Source organism: Plecotus auritus (assembly GCF_963455305.1).
Source record: "Plecotus auritus genome assembly, chromosome: X".
Lineage (NCBI taxonomy): Eukaryota > Metazoa > Chordata > Mammalia > Chiroptera > Vespertilionidae > Plecotus > Plecotus auritus.
The window spans coordinates 129,984,099-129,998,168 of record NC_137784.1 but is presented as its reverse complement, the minus strand read 5'-3'; the positions used below and the strand labels follow the sequence as shown (position 1 = coordinate 129,998,168).

Sequence of the window (14,070 nt, the reverse complement as noted above, 5' to 3'; positions counted from 1 at the left end):
TAAAGATAAATTTTAAAAAATAAAGGAATTAAAAACATAATTGGGGGCATAATATCTAAAATTAATTTTAAAATCTAAATATTAAAACACATCAGATGCAGCTAACACTGCACTTAGAGAAAATTAATAATTTAAGCATTTCAATTACTAAACACAATGGAAGAAAAATGAGTTAAGTATTAACTTGGAGTTAAGTAGAAATTGGAAAAAATGATAAAAGCAGATTACACCTTAGAAAAGTTTTGGGGAAGATTAATTTTAAAAATAAATAGTGTAGAGAGAGCTAGTTAATCATGTAAAGAAACAATATAAAGATTATCTCTACTCACTTTACATCAGAATTACAGATCAATTAAAGACTTACAAACTTCTAAAGAAAACCATAAGACAATATAAGTGAAAATGTTTGTATTTTGGGGATGGAAAATAAAACACCAGAAGCTATACAAATATTGAAAATTTTGTCCCTTTTAAGAATCTTACCTAATAATAGACAAACATGTAAATTGACCGTACCTCCACTTTGCCCATAGCCAATCAGAGTGAGTATGCAAATTAACCCAACAAAGATGGAAGTTAATTTGCATACATAGGCGCCCAGCACCTGGGTCCTGGGAACATCCTGGCACCCAGGTCACTCTGAGGTAAGCCCTGCGTGGGCCCTGAGCAGCCTGGGAAGGGCCTGAGCCAGGGGCCTCCTGGGCAGGGCCAAGCCTGCGATCAGAGCTGAGGGGGCAGGGGCGGACCCAGAGATCGGAGGGAGCTGGGGGCCGGTGCCCAGGCCAAAAGCTTCGGCCAGAGGCTTTAGGCTCAGGCAGGGCCCAGCTGGCGATTGGTGTGAACTACAAAGGAAACACCTTTTCTGACTGCTCATTGGCTAAGCTCCGTGTATGCCACTGGTAATATTCTTAGTAACTTGGGTAATAAGAATCCAAAAAGGTGATCTAGGGTTTTTCCACACACTTCTGGAGAAAAAAACGAAGGTCCACTGCTGGAGGGCTAAGAAATGTCATATCCTGCCCTAGCTGGTTTGGCTCAGTGGATAATGCCTGGGCCTGCCGACTGCAGGGTCCAGGTTCGATTCTGATCAAGGGCATGTACCTAGGTTGCAGGCTCCTCCCTGGCCAGGGCCCAGGTCAGGGCTCATGCAGGAGGCAACCAATCAAAGTGTTCCTCTCATTTTGATGTTTCTCTCTGTCTTTCTCTTTCTCTTCCACATTCTCTAAAAGTCAATGGAAACATATCCTCAGGTGAGGAAAAAAAAAAAAAAAGAAAGAAAGAAATGTCATATCTTATGAAAGACACATCTTGAAAATGCCTAAAGAAAGTTGTCATTTTTTCATGGTGAAGGGACTGGAGTCCATGTTGATGAAAACACCTTGGTGGCTGTGGTGACTGGCAGTGGCTACAGCAGCAGGGTGATAGGGTTGGTGCCTTCCCCTGATCAGCCTGGTCGCCTCCCACAAAGGGAGGCCAGACTGCGTGCGGCTTAGGCCCACTCCCCATGGGGAGCGTGCCTAAGCCGTCAGTAGGACATCCCTTGAGGGCTCCCCGTATGTGAGAGGGGGCAGGTTGGGCTGAGGGACCCCCCATCCCCAGTGCACGAATTTCATGCACTGGGCCCCTAGTGAATAATAAAAGCAAAAAAATAATGTATAGAAAAACATACTGTCACTGGTTAGTTTTTCTCTGCAGCAGTCTCTGAGACTGAGATTAGCATTCAGGGGATTGACTGGGGAGTTCTCTTAGGGTCAATGCCATGGGAGAAGAGATTGGCCTGCAATGCATTCAGAATAAGGGCCTCATCTGAACACATAGGGAGTTCTGAGGTTGGGTTGGGCCTTCTGAATTTTATAAATCAGGGAAAAGGGGCTGGGCTGGTATACTCTTGCACTGACCAGTCACTGAATGCCAGTGTGAACTTAGAAGGGACAAAAACTTGTGTATGTGTGGAGAACCCCTCAACTATCATTCTCCAACAATCTTAGCAGCTGGAAAAACAAGAGCTTCTATGCCAATAACAATAACCTTCACTTCTTGGAGGAATTTCTGAGAAAGTCAAATTTGCCTTAAGTTCCCCAACTTTTTCAATGACTAATATGTGACAGATGACTAATATGTGACAGGTAATTTCAAATACAGGATCACATGTAATTTTCATAGGATCCTGTAAATATCAGTTGAGTGGGTTTGTCATCTTCATTCAATAACATTTTTCTACACTTCCCTTTGAGATAACCTATATAATCTCAGTTGGCTGAGAATTTTCTCTTTCTTTTTGATGCATGACCAAAATCTTGTGAGTTTCTGCTACCCTCTACATGACTGAACATACCTGGACACCTATTCAGGTGCCATCAGGTACACTGAAAATGATTCTTTTCCTGGGGTACAGACACAGAGACATGAAACAGTGGGGGGGAAATATAATTATTTTTTTCTTTATTCTTTTCCTGGGGTACAGACACACAGACATCGAACAGTGTGGGAAAAAGATAATTGTTTTTTTCATTTGTAATTAGGATGAGCATATCTACATAGAAACCATTTTTCACCTACAAGGGGGCTTCAAGTTTGGGGGAATTTAGCCTCTGTAGATGTTTGCTCCACAGTGATTTCCATGGTCTTTCTGCATCTACCACTTATGAAGGAGGCACTGGGATTTGACCACCTAGGTAAGCTGATTCATCCGTGCATGTGTTTGGTGGCCAGTTTCAAATAAGACACCCCATTAAACTCCTGCTATAAACAGCAGGTATTCTAACAAACCTTCTCTCTAACTTCAGGGTTACATCCCCAAATTGGTAGATTATGGCCCCAATCATACTGTACTCATTGATTCATTTGGAAAGAATTTTAAGAATGTGCTGAAGAGCCAAAACCGGTTTGGCTCAGTGGATAGAGCATCGGCCTGGGGACTGAAGGGTCCCAGGTTCGATTCCAGTCAAGGGCATGTACCTTGGTTGCGGGCACATCCCCAGTAGGGAGTGTGCAGGAGGCAGCTGATCGATGTTTCTCTCTCATCGATGTTTCTAACTCTCTATCCCGCTCCCTTCCTCTCTGTAAAAAATCAATAAAATATATTTAAAAAAAAAAAAAAAGAATGTGCTGAAGACATCCCCAGGATGTTTGAGTATCTAAAGTCACTGTTCAAATTCAAAGAGATTTTTCCGTCAGAGCGCTTCCAGGGTGAGGGATGGATGACCAGTACTTCAGCAGGGAGTAGAAATGTTCTAAGCTGGGGGCGGGGTGGTGTGGGGGGGTAGGGGGGTAGGAGATTCGGGGCTGTTCCTCTGTGAGTGGCCGCAGCCTTCAGAGGAGGCAGCATGAGAAGCTGGTCAGCGGGCCAGGATCCAGGGATGAACAAGAGGGCACACAGGGGAAGCCCAGGGGAAGGGTGCTGTCATGTGGAGAAATGCATGGACTGGACAGAAATGCCAACATCTCAGCTCTCAAGGGACCCTGGGACTTGGGCAGGAGGAACCTTGGTAAATAAAGGCCACAGACAGTACCCAGATTGTGTTTGATTCGCACTGTCACCTCCCTTCCTTAGGCCTGATTTTAGTGCCTTGGCCCCAGGGTCCCTCTTTTCATTGCCTGAGAGACATCATGCAGTACTGAGAAGAAAAATGATTTATGAGTCAGAAGGTCAGGCACAGTCTGGGATGGGTGTGAACAGCATGGACTTTAGATGGAATTCAGACCAGGGATCCAATCTCTGCCTGTCATTTACTAGCTATGTGATCCTGGGGATATTAGCTGGCCCTAAGAGCCTCAGGTTCTTCATCTGTGAAGTAGGTGTGTTTGATAAGCCCTGCCTCATAGGACTGCAGGAATGTACTGAGTGTTTGTAAAGCACCTCCCGCAGTGCCTGACGGAGATTGGGACTGTGATGAATGCCAGTTATTTTTAATATTATATTATCTCTATATTCTGGAAAATTTGTGGGTTTTTTAAAATTTATTTTTATTGTTGAGGGTATTACAGATGAACCCATTTCCCCCCATTTTGACCCCATCTACCTGGCTCCCACCTTACCCCAGGCTTCACTGCAGTATTGTCTGTGTTCATGGGTTATGCATATATGCATTCAAATTATTTTGTTAATCTCTTCCCACCACCCCTCTCCCTTCCCTCTGAGATCTGTCCATGTGTTCCGTGCTTCCATGTCTCTGGACCCATTTGTTTATCAGTTTCTTTTGTTCATTAGATTGCACATATAAGTGAGATCTTGTGATATTTGTCTCTTTCTGACTGGTTTATTTCACTTAGCATAATATCCTCCAGGTCCCTCCATGCTGTTTCAAAGGGTAAGGGACCCCCCCCCCTTTTTTTTACAGCCAGGTCTTATTTCATGTTCTAAATGTACTACAGTTTTCTTATCCACTCATCTACTGATAGACACTTGGGCTGTTTCAAAATCTTAGCTGTTGTAAATTGTGCTGCTAATAACATAGGAGTACATATGTTCTTTCTGATTGGTGTTAAGGATTCTTAGGATACATTCCTAGAAGTAGGATTGTAGAGTCAAATGGCAGTTCTATTTTTAATATTTTAAGGAAATTCCATACTGTTCTCCACAGTGTCTGCACCAGTCTGCATTCTCACCAGCAGTGTACTAGGGTTCCCTTTTCCCCACATCCTCACCAGCACTTGCTGTTTGTTGATTTATAGATGGTTGCAATTCTGGCAGGTGTGAGGTGATACCTTATTGTCATTTTAATTTGTATCTCTCTCATGATTAGTGACATTGAGCATTTTTTCATATGTTTATTGGCCATCTGTGTGCTCTCTTTGGAGAAGTGTATATTCAGGTCTTTTGCCCACTTTTAAATGGATTGTTTGTCTTCCTTTTGTTGAGTTATTTATATACTTGTTTTTTATATATGAATATGAAATACAATAGGACAGAGAATATTAAGTTAGCCAAAAATACTGCCTTATACATAAAACTCAGTACAATTTCCTTCCTAGAGGGTCAATTATTATTTTAAATTGGTTTTTATTTATTTCAGGGTGAGAAAAGGAAATGGAGAGAGGGATAGAAACATCAATGATGAGAGAGAATAATTGATTGGCTGACTCCTGCAGATACCCTGCTGGGGATTGTGCCCACATCAGGGCATATACCCTGACCGGGAATGGAACCATGACTTTCTGGTTCATGGGTCAATGCTATATCACTGAGCCACACTGGCTGGGCAAGGGTGAATTCCTTAATTTGGGGGTGGAGGGTCTTCCCCAGCTTTCCCTAGAAGCAACTCAAACCTCCTAGAATATGAGTCAAAGAGCAACTTCTTCCCTCCCTCCCAGCTGCTCTTACAACCAAACCATAATTTTCATTCATTTTAAACTTACCAAATATCAAGCCTTTGTTTAGAGCTGTGCAAATTACACTCAAGATCATCTAATTAAAATATTTTATTTAATAGAGTGGATCTGGTATTCCATGGCCAGAGAAAAGAGTGTCAGTCTTAGAGGCTTCTGGGTACCACCTCAAAGGAATATCACTGGATTTTCCAGAAATCCTTGTGGATGATGGGTATAAAACATATACTTTGTATAATGTATTCAAGTGTATTGGGACAAAGTGTAGGATACCTTCTCTACCTGTCCTAAGTGCATACTGCTCTGGATTATCCACTATCCCAAAAATAACTTCTAAGTGCAGTTTTCCATTCTGGGCTTTTCTCTCATCCCCCAACACATGCTGTCTGTGAGTCTGGCAGTGGCCACAACCCAGCTTCCTTACAGTCAACTCCTACTAAGGGAATCACAGTTCCCCAAAGCCCCAAATGTCTTGGCTTTGGCTATTTACACTTGAGTGCTGTTCCCTGGAGCCCCACCACTTCTCCCCTTCTTTTACTTGTTCTGTAGGTCTTATGAATCACCTCATTCCCTTCCTCATATGACTGTGGTTTCTAGACTATCATTCTATGGGTGGGTGTGTCCTGCTTATACTAGTGCCCCCACTACTAACACAGGGCCTTCCTGAGAGCCAATGTTTAATTAATGATTGTAGAAAAAATCAGCCAGTGAGTAGGGGTCTTATTTAATCATATTTAATTTCTCCTACATTTTTATATAAGCCACACATATCCAGGTATACATCTTTTAAATTTATAGAACAACTAGAGGCCCAGTGTATGAAATTTGTGCACTGGGGTGGTATCCCTCAGCCCAGCCTGCACCCTCTCCTATCTGGGACCCCTGTGGGATCGGGCCTAAACAGCAGTCAGACATCCTTCGCACAATCTGGGACTGCTGGCTCCTAACCGCTCACTTGCCTGCCAGCCTGATCACCCCCTAACCACTCCCCTCCCAGCCTGATCGATGCCTAACTGCTCCCCTGCTGGCCTGATTGCCCCCAACTGCCCTCCCCTGCTGACCCGATCACCCCCAACTGCCCTCCCCTACATGTCTGGTCGCCCCCAACTGCCCTCGCCAGCCAGCCTGGTCACCCCTAACTGTCCTCCCCTACCGGCCCGGTCACCCTCAACTGCCTTCCCCTGCCAGCCTGGTCACCCCCAACTGCCCTCCCCTGCCAGCCTATTTGCCCCCAACTGCCCTCCCCTGCCAGCCTTGTCCCCCCCCAACTTCCCTCCCCTGCAGGCCTGGTCCCCCACAACAGCCCTCTCCTGCCAGCCCGGTCACCCTCAACTGCCCTCCCCTGCCGGCCTGGTCACCCCCAACTGCCCTCCCCTGCTGGCCATCTTGTGGTGGCCATCTTTGACCACATGGGGGTGGCCATCTTGTGTGAGAGTGTGAGGGTCAATTTGCATATTACATCTTTATTATATAGGATATGATAAAAGGGATAAACCAGAATCAATATTTTAAAACTTTTCCTGTATTTCTTGACCCCGTCAATTTTACTGCTGACTTCTTTCACATTTCCAAGGAAACTTTTTTTGCAAAGCCATGCTATCTTGTTCCAGATCAGAAAATAAGATGGAATGTTTCCCAAGTTGTTTTACAAAATACTAAAATGCAGGAAATCTTAAAAGCAGCAAGAGAAAAACAACTTACTATATACAAATGAACCCCCCACCCAGTCCCATAAGACTATCAGCAGATTTTTCAGCAGAATCTTTGCAGGCCAGAAGGGTGTGACACAATATATTCAAAGTGCTGAAAGATTCAACCTTGAATACTCTTCCCAGAAAAGTTATTCAGAATTTGTGAAGAGATCATGATATCAAGACAAGCAAAAGCTAAAGGAGTCCATTACCACTAAACTGGCCTTACAAGAAATATTAAAAGAACTTCTTTTAAACTTAAAAGTAATTGTGTCCATTAGTGACAAGAAAACATATGAAAGTATAAATCTCAGTGTTAAAGGTAAATATACAGTAAAGGTAGTAGATTGATAACTTATAAAGCTAGTATGAAAGTTAAAAGACAACAGTAGTGAATGACTATAAATACAAAATAGGCAAAACACTTAAACTGGATAAACTGCAACACATTTTTGACCAATGTCATTTGTAAACTTAGAACTTTGATTTAATTAAACTTTCCATTAATAAGAACAACATCAGGAGAAACCAAGATGGCGGCATAGGTAAACACCTAAACTGCTGCCTCGCACAACAATTTCAAAACTACAACTAAAAGACAAAACGGACATCATCCAGAACCACAGGAAGGCTGGCTGAGTGGAAATTCTACAACTAGAATGAAAGAGAAAAGCACACTGAGACTCAGAGGAGCTGCAGAAGGCAGAGGTACAGAGACGCGCACGTGGAGAGGGCTGGCAACTGAGTACACGGCTGGCTTTCTCAAGCGGGTGGGAGACAAAAGCTCCTGACTGCTCTGAACTCCAGTTCCGGGCGAGACTCTGGGGACCCAGACTCATTCGGGGAGAAACTGGACTGTCTGGCAGCGGACAAAACTCGAGGGCAGCTTGCTCTCAGAGGTGCTTGCAGCAATTACCACGAGACACTGAGACCCAGGGGCCTCATAAGGCAGGGCTGACGAGAAGCCAATGCTGTCTGCTCCACCCTGAGAATCCGCCCCAACCAAGCTGAGCACAGAGGCTTTTGCAAGTCTTGTCTCATAAGGGTGTCTCCAGCACAGAAGTTCTCCCAGCATAGACACAGCTGATCCTCACAGCTAATTGGCCTGGAGGTCAATTCCTCCCAGTGATACCAACAAAAATCAAGGCTTAACTACAACAAGACTGTGCACATAGCCCACAAAGGGGTGCACCAAGAGTTTCCACCTCAGGTAACTGGGGAGGCTGAGCCACTGGGCCCTATAGGACACCTAGCACACAAAGCCACTCTACCAACTCAGGGAAGCAGCCAAAATGCGGAGACAAAGAAACAGGTCACAAATGAAAGAAATGGAGGAAAGCAAATGACTGGATATAGAGTTCAAAACCACAGTTATAAGGTTTTTCAAGAATTTTCTAGAAAAGGCCGATAAATTTAGCAAGACCCTTGAGGATATGAAAAAGGACCAACTAGAAATTAAGCATACACTGACTGAAATAAAAATAATATACAGAGATCCAACACAGACTAGAGGATCACAAGAATCAAGTCAAAGATTTGAAATACAAAAAAGCAAAAAACACCCAACCGGAAAAGCAAAAAGAAAAAAGAATACAAAAATATGAAGATAGTGTAAGGAGCCTCAGGGACAACTTTAAGCATACCAACATCCAGATTATGGGGGTGCCAGAAGAAGAGAGAGAGCAAGATACTGAAAACCTATTTGAAGAAATAATGACAGAAAACTTCCCCCACCTAGTGAAAGAAATAGACTTACAAGTCCAGGAAGTGCAGAGAACCCCAAACAAAAGGAATACAAAGAGGACCACACCAAGACACATCATAATTAAAATGCCAAGTGCAAAAGACAAAGAGAGAATATTAAAAGCAGCAAGAGAAAAACAGTTAGTTACCTACAAAGGTGCACCCATACGACTGTCAGCTGATTTCTCAACAGAAACTATGCAGGCCAGATGGGAGTGGCAAGAAATATTCAAAGTGATGAATAGCAGGAACCTACAACCAAGAGTACTCTACCCAGCAAAGCTATCATTCAGAATTGAAGGGCAGATAAAGAGCTTCACAGATAAGAAAAAGCTAAAGGAGTTCATCACTGCCAAACCAGTATTATATGAAATGCTGAAAGGTATTCTTTAAGAAGAGGAAGAAGAAGAAAAAGGTAAATATAAAAATTATGAATAACAAATACATATCTATCAACAAGTGAATCTAAAAATCAAGTGAATAAAAAGTCTCATGAACAGAATAAACTGGTGAATATAATAGAATCAGGGGCATAGAAAAGGAGTAGACTGACAATTATCGGGGGGAAAGGGGTGTGGGGGGTGCGGGAAGAGACTGGACAAAAAATCATACACCTATGGATGAGGACAGTGGCGGTGGGGGGGAAGGACAGAGGGTGGGGTGGGAACCAGGTGGAGGGGAGCTATGGGGGGGGAAAGAGGAACAATTGTAATAATTTGAACAATAAAGATTTGTTAAATAAAAATAAATAAGAATAACATCAGAAAAATTCCAAAAACAAAATATTTCCAAACCATCCTTATAGAACAGGAACACAAAGATGTCATATACTGAGTCCCCCAATCCCTATTCAGCCTATCCATTACTTTGAACATTTTGACTGCTCACTTCAAAACCAGAGTGAAAAATCTGTCTCAGATTTCACTGAGGGCAAGAGAAGCTGCTGGATGTGGCTCTAGAATAGGCCCAGACCGTGGTCCTGGCTGCCCCAATCTCACTGACAACAACTCTGGCTTGGGATCTCTCTTCCTCATCTTTTAAAGCCTCCTCATAGCAGTGAGGGAAGGCCATAGGGATAGTATCATTGATCTTGGTCAAAAAACTTGAGGACTTTCAACTTGGTGGTCTTAGCATGGGCCCTGGGACCCCACAGGAACTCGTACTGTGCCGGATGGCTGTTGGGCACCTGCTGGTACACCAGGTACTGTTCTTGCACCCAAACTTTGGTGAGGAGCTTCCTAGGCTCCCCATAGATGAAGTGCTCCATCCCATCATACAACCCCATAACACTCAGCATTTTTCAGATGACCTCCTCAGGAGCACAGTTGCCATTCATGAAGATCACACCCAGAATATTTATCAAGAAGCCAGTCTTGGGCACACTCTGATCATCATTCAACATCCCATTGCAGGTGAGGCCCAAGGTGTTGATCAGGACATAGGAGTGGCTGGTAGGATCCACTTCCTTCACATCAATGCCAAAGACCAGCTGCATGCACTCTGATACTTGGTCAAAGATCACAGGGAAATGGTCCTTGTACTCTTTGATGACACTACTCAACACTTCTGCTTTTGTGATTGGTTCCTTTGTTCTATACTTGAGGAGCAGGAACTCCACCAGATCAGCCACCTTATCTTCTATGGCATCTCTAAGCAAAGACCCAGTGTCTAGCAGAGCCTTCGAAGTGCTTGGCCCCTCCTTTTCCTGGCTGCTGGAACCCTGATGTGATTTGATTGATGGAGTGACTGCAATGCCAGTTGGAGAGAAGTAGGCTCTCTGAGGAAGCTGGAGAGGACGTGGTGCCCTAGCAGCAGCATCATGTACCTTCATGATTCCTGTTGTCTGAGGACTGCAGGAAAGGGGAGAAGAAGAGGAGCAAGAGGAGGAAGAGGAGGAGGAGGAAGAGGAAGGGTCTCTCATGGCTGACAGAAGGGACAGGAAGGGATAGGCTTTTGTACATTCTCTTGTGGGTTCACTCAGTCTTCTCTCACAATCCTTACCATGACTCCTCAAAAGGCCTGGGCCTCCTCCCTCTGCCTCTCTGAGTATAGCCCTCTATAGTTAAACCTCTCCTTTCTCAGATGCTCAAGCAGGAAGTCATGAAACATCACATTCTCAGCCCCTCCCCCACCCCAGCTGAAATGGCCCTGGATTGACAGCTGGGGACTGTTTCTGTGGAATCCCCTTTGTTCTGGGGTCCAGAGTCCCATAGTCCTCCCTCTGTGTTCTCACCATGACTCGCAGTAGGACCTTGGTCCCTCCTCTACTGACCTGAGGTTCTCTGGTCATATCAAACCCTCAATCTCGCTTAGCCCAAAAGGCAGAAGTTAAGAAATTCCCCTATGGTCATCCTGCACTGAGGCATCCCAGGCTTACTCTACTCCAGAGTCCAGGTTCTCTCCATTTTCCCTTTCTGTTCTGGCACAACCTAGGTCCTTCCACTGCCACCCAGAGGCCCTGTTTTTATTTCTTTACATGAAGCTTCCAAAATCTCTCAGACCCCAAAAGGAAAGTCAGGAAACCGTGGTCCTCCCCCACCGTGGGCTCCTAGAAGTAAGTGTTCTTGGATCCAAGGTGCCTTAATCCTCCCTTTGCATCCACACTTTCACTTCCTGCTGGACCTGAGCCTCCCCTCTGTGAACCTGAGGCCCTTTTCTTCTTTTTAGGCCCTTTTTAAAATTATTTTAATTTTTATTTATTTATTTTAGTTAAACTTCACCTGAGGATGATATTTTTCCATTGATTTTTAGAGAGAGTGGAAGGGATGGGGAGAGACAGAGATAGAGAAACATCAATGTGAGAGAGACACATCAATTGGCTGCCTCCTGCCTGCACGCTGACCAGGGCCAGGGATCGAGCCTGCAACCTAGGTATGTGATCTTGACCAGAATCAAACCCCAAACCCTTCAGTCTGCAGGCGGATGTTCTATCCACTGAGTCAAACTGGCTAGGGCTAGGCCCTTTTCTTTATACCAATTCCCCAGTATCTCTCAGACTAGGCCCTTTTCTTTATACCAATTCCCTAGTATCTCTCAGACTAGAATGTAAAAGCCAGGACACGCTGTGTATAGTAATTCTGCCCTCTGGGACTTCCAGGCCTGATTCTCTTCTGGGGTCCAGGGTTCCTCTGTCCTCCCTCTGCATTCTCACCTTGACTCCAGCAGGACCTGGACCCTCTCCTCTGTGGACCTGAGGTCCTTTTCCTGATACCATGTTCCCAGCATCTCTCAGACTCATATGTGGAAGTCAGAAAACACTGCGTGTGGTCATCCCGCGCTGGAGACTGCCAGGGCTGACAGCAAGGGTGGGCTGATGTGGGATCCCCTCTGTTATGGGATCCAGGGTCGCTACATCCTCATGTTGACTCTGGCAGGTCATGGGCCCTCCCTCTGCTGACCTGAGGCCATGTTCCTTAAAATGAATCCTCAGAGTCTATCAGAACGGATGTAGAAGTCAGGAAATGCTGCCTTTGGTCATCCCACCCTGGGGACGCCCAGGGCTTACAGCGGGGGAGGGTTTTGGTGGGTTCCCCTCTGTTGTGGTGTCCAGAGTCCCATTAGTGTTTCCTCGGGGTCCTCACCTTGACTCTGGCAGGACTTGGGCCGGTCCTCTGCATATCTGAGGTTCCGTTGCCTAGACCAAAGCCCCGGAGTCTCTGAGACCTGGATGCAGAAATCGCCCTGGGTGAGATGATTCTGTTCTAAGGTCCAGGGTCCCTCCATCCCCTCATGTTCCTCACCTTGAGCCCTGGAAGGTCCTTGGATCCTCCCTTTGTTGACCCAAGGCCAGACTCCTCAGATCAAGGCCTCATTGCCCTGAGTCCTCTACAGGAAGTCAGTGTACATCACATCTGGTGCCAAGCCCAGCAATTCCAAAGCCTGAAGGCAGGGGCTAAGATAGATTCCATAGGGTCCTTTAGCCCTGCCTCTGATCCATACTTTGACAGGGCCTGGGCCTCCTGTCCTCTATGAACCTGAGTCTGCAATCCTCAGACCAAGGGTCTGACTACCCAAGTTCCATGAGGAGGTGGGGTGGGGGAAGGTGCAGTTTTCAACATACAAACAGGAAGCCCAACTTCAGGAATTTATTTATTATTTTTTAATGTATTTTATTGATTTTTTACAGAGAAGAAAGGAGAAGGATAGAGAGTTAGAAACATCGATGAGAGAGAAACACCAATCAGCTGCCTCCTGCACACCCCCTACTGGGGATGTGCCCACACCCAAGGTACATGCCCTTGACCAGAATCGAACCTGGGACTCTTCAGTTCTCAGGCCAATGCTCTATCCACTGAGCCAAACCGGTTAGGGCTCAACTTTGGGAATTTAAATTCCTGCATCATTCACCTTATACTGTTAAACCCCAAATCTAGATAATATACCTACTCTGATCACCCCCAAGATTTTAAACAAAGCGTAGATAACTAGTTGAGCAACTCTATTCATTAAAGACAGCCTAAAGGCAATGATTTCAACCTTGAAAACAGAAAGCTGGGGAGAGCCACATGGACAGTGGAAAAAGGGGGGTGAGATGGAAATTTTCTCTGATAGTAGCCAAGAAGTGAATGGTTTTCAAGGTGTATAAGAGCAACCTGTACTGGGAAGCAGGATGATTCACATCTCCACAGAGACAGCCACATTACTTTGAAAAGATTTTAGGTAAATCTTATGAAAACTAGCTAATGGTGAAGGATGAGAAAGAACAATGAACCACTGAAATGGGTGGCCTAGGGAAACATTTGGAGGAAGCATCATCTCCCTACCATGTGACCCATCAAGATTGAACATGGGGTCCATAAGTTTGAGAAGGCTTAGGAGTGCTAAAGAAACGCCCCCTTTCTCTTACCAAAGCATCTTGGCCTCCTCACCCCTCCCCATGGAAGTGCCAGGATGGTGCTTTATGATGTCTAAGTTTCTCTCCCAGAGCTACCTTTAGCTGGAGGAGAAACTTCCTGATTAATTAAAGCCTAGGGGGTGTGGCCCTTCATTGTCCTAGAGAAAAGCATATGTTCAGGAGGCCTGAGGTAGGGCCTTGGGAAGTTTTGACATGGTGAAGATGACCAGGAAACCACAAACTCCTAGCGCAGTTATGGAACAACCAACCCCATTCACCAAAAGAAGGTAAAAGGAAGAAGCGCCATTAACACAGGTCCAGTGTCCAGGATGAAAGGACCACACCCAAACTTCTCCTCCTCTTCTTCAGAGGCATCTCCCCAAGACTCCCAGGTCTTGCCTGGCAGATTCCATCCTCAACCCATACTTTTCCTCATGAAGACTTTTCCCTTACATCCCAGCCATTTCCCCACAA

General features: G+C 45.0%; 1 pseudogene across 1 annotated transcript; it reads right to left on the bottom strand.

Annotated features, from left to right (window-relative positions):
* Positions 1–9,683: 9,683 nt before the first annotated feature.
* On the bottom strand, positions 9,684–10,593 carry LOC308240278 (melanoma-associated antigen 10-like; annotated as a pseudogene). The gene has a single exon. The product of its transcript is annotated as a melanoma-associated antigen 10-like (transcript).
* Between the last annotated feature and the right edge of the window lie 3,477 nt (positions 10,594–14,070).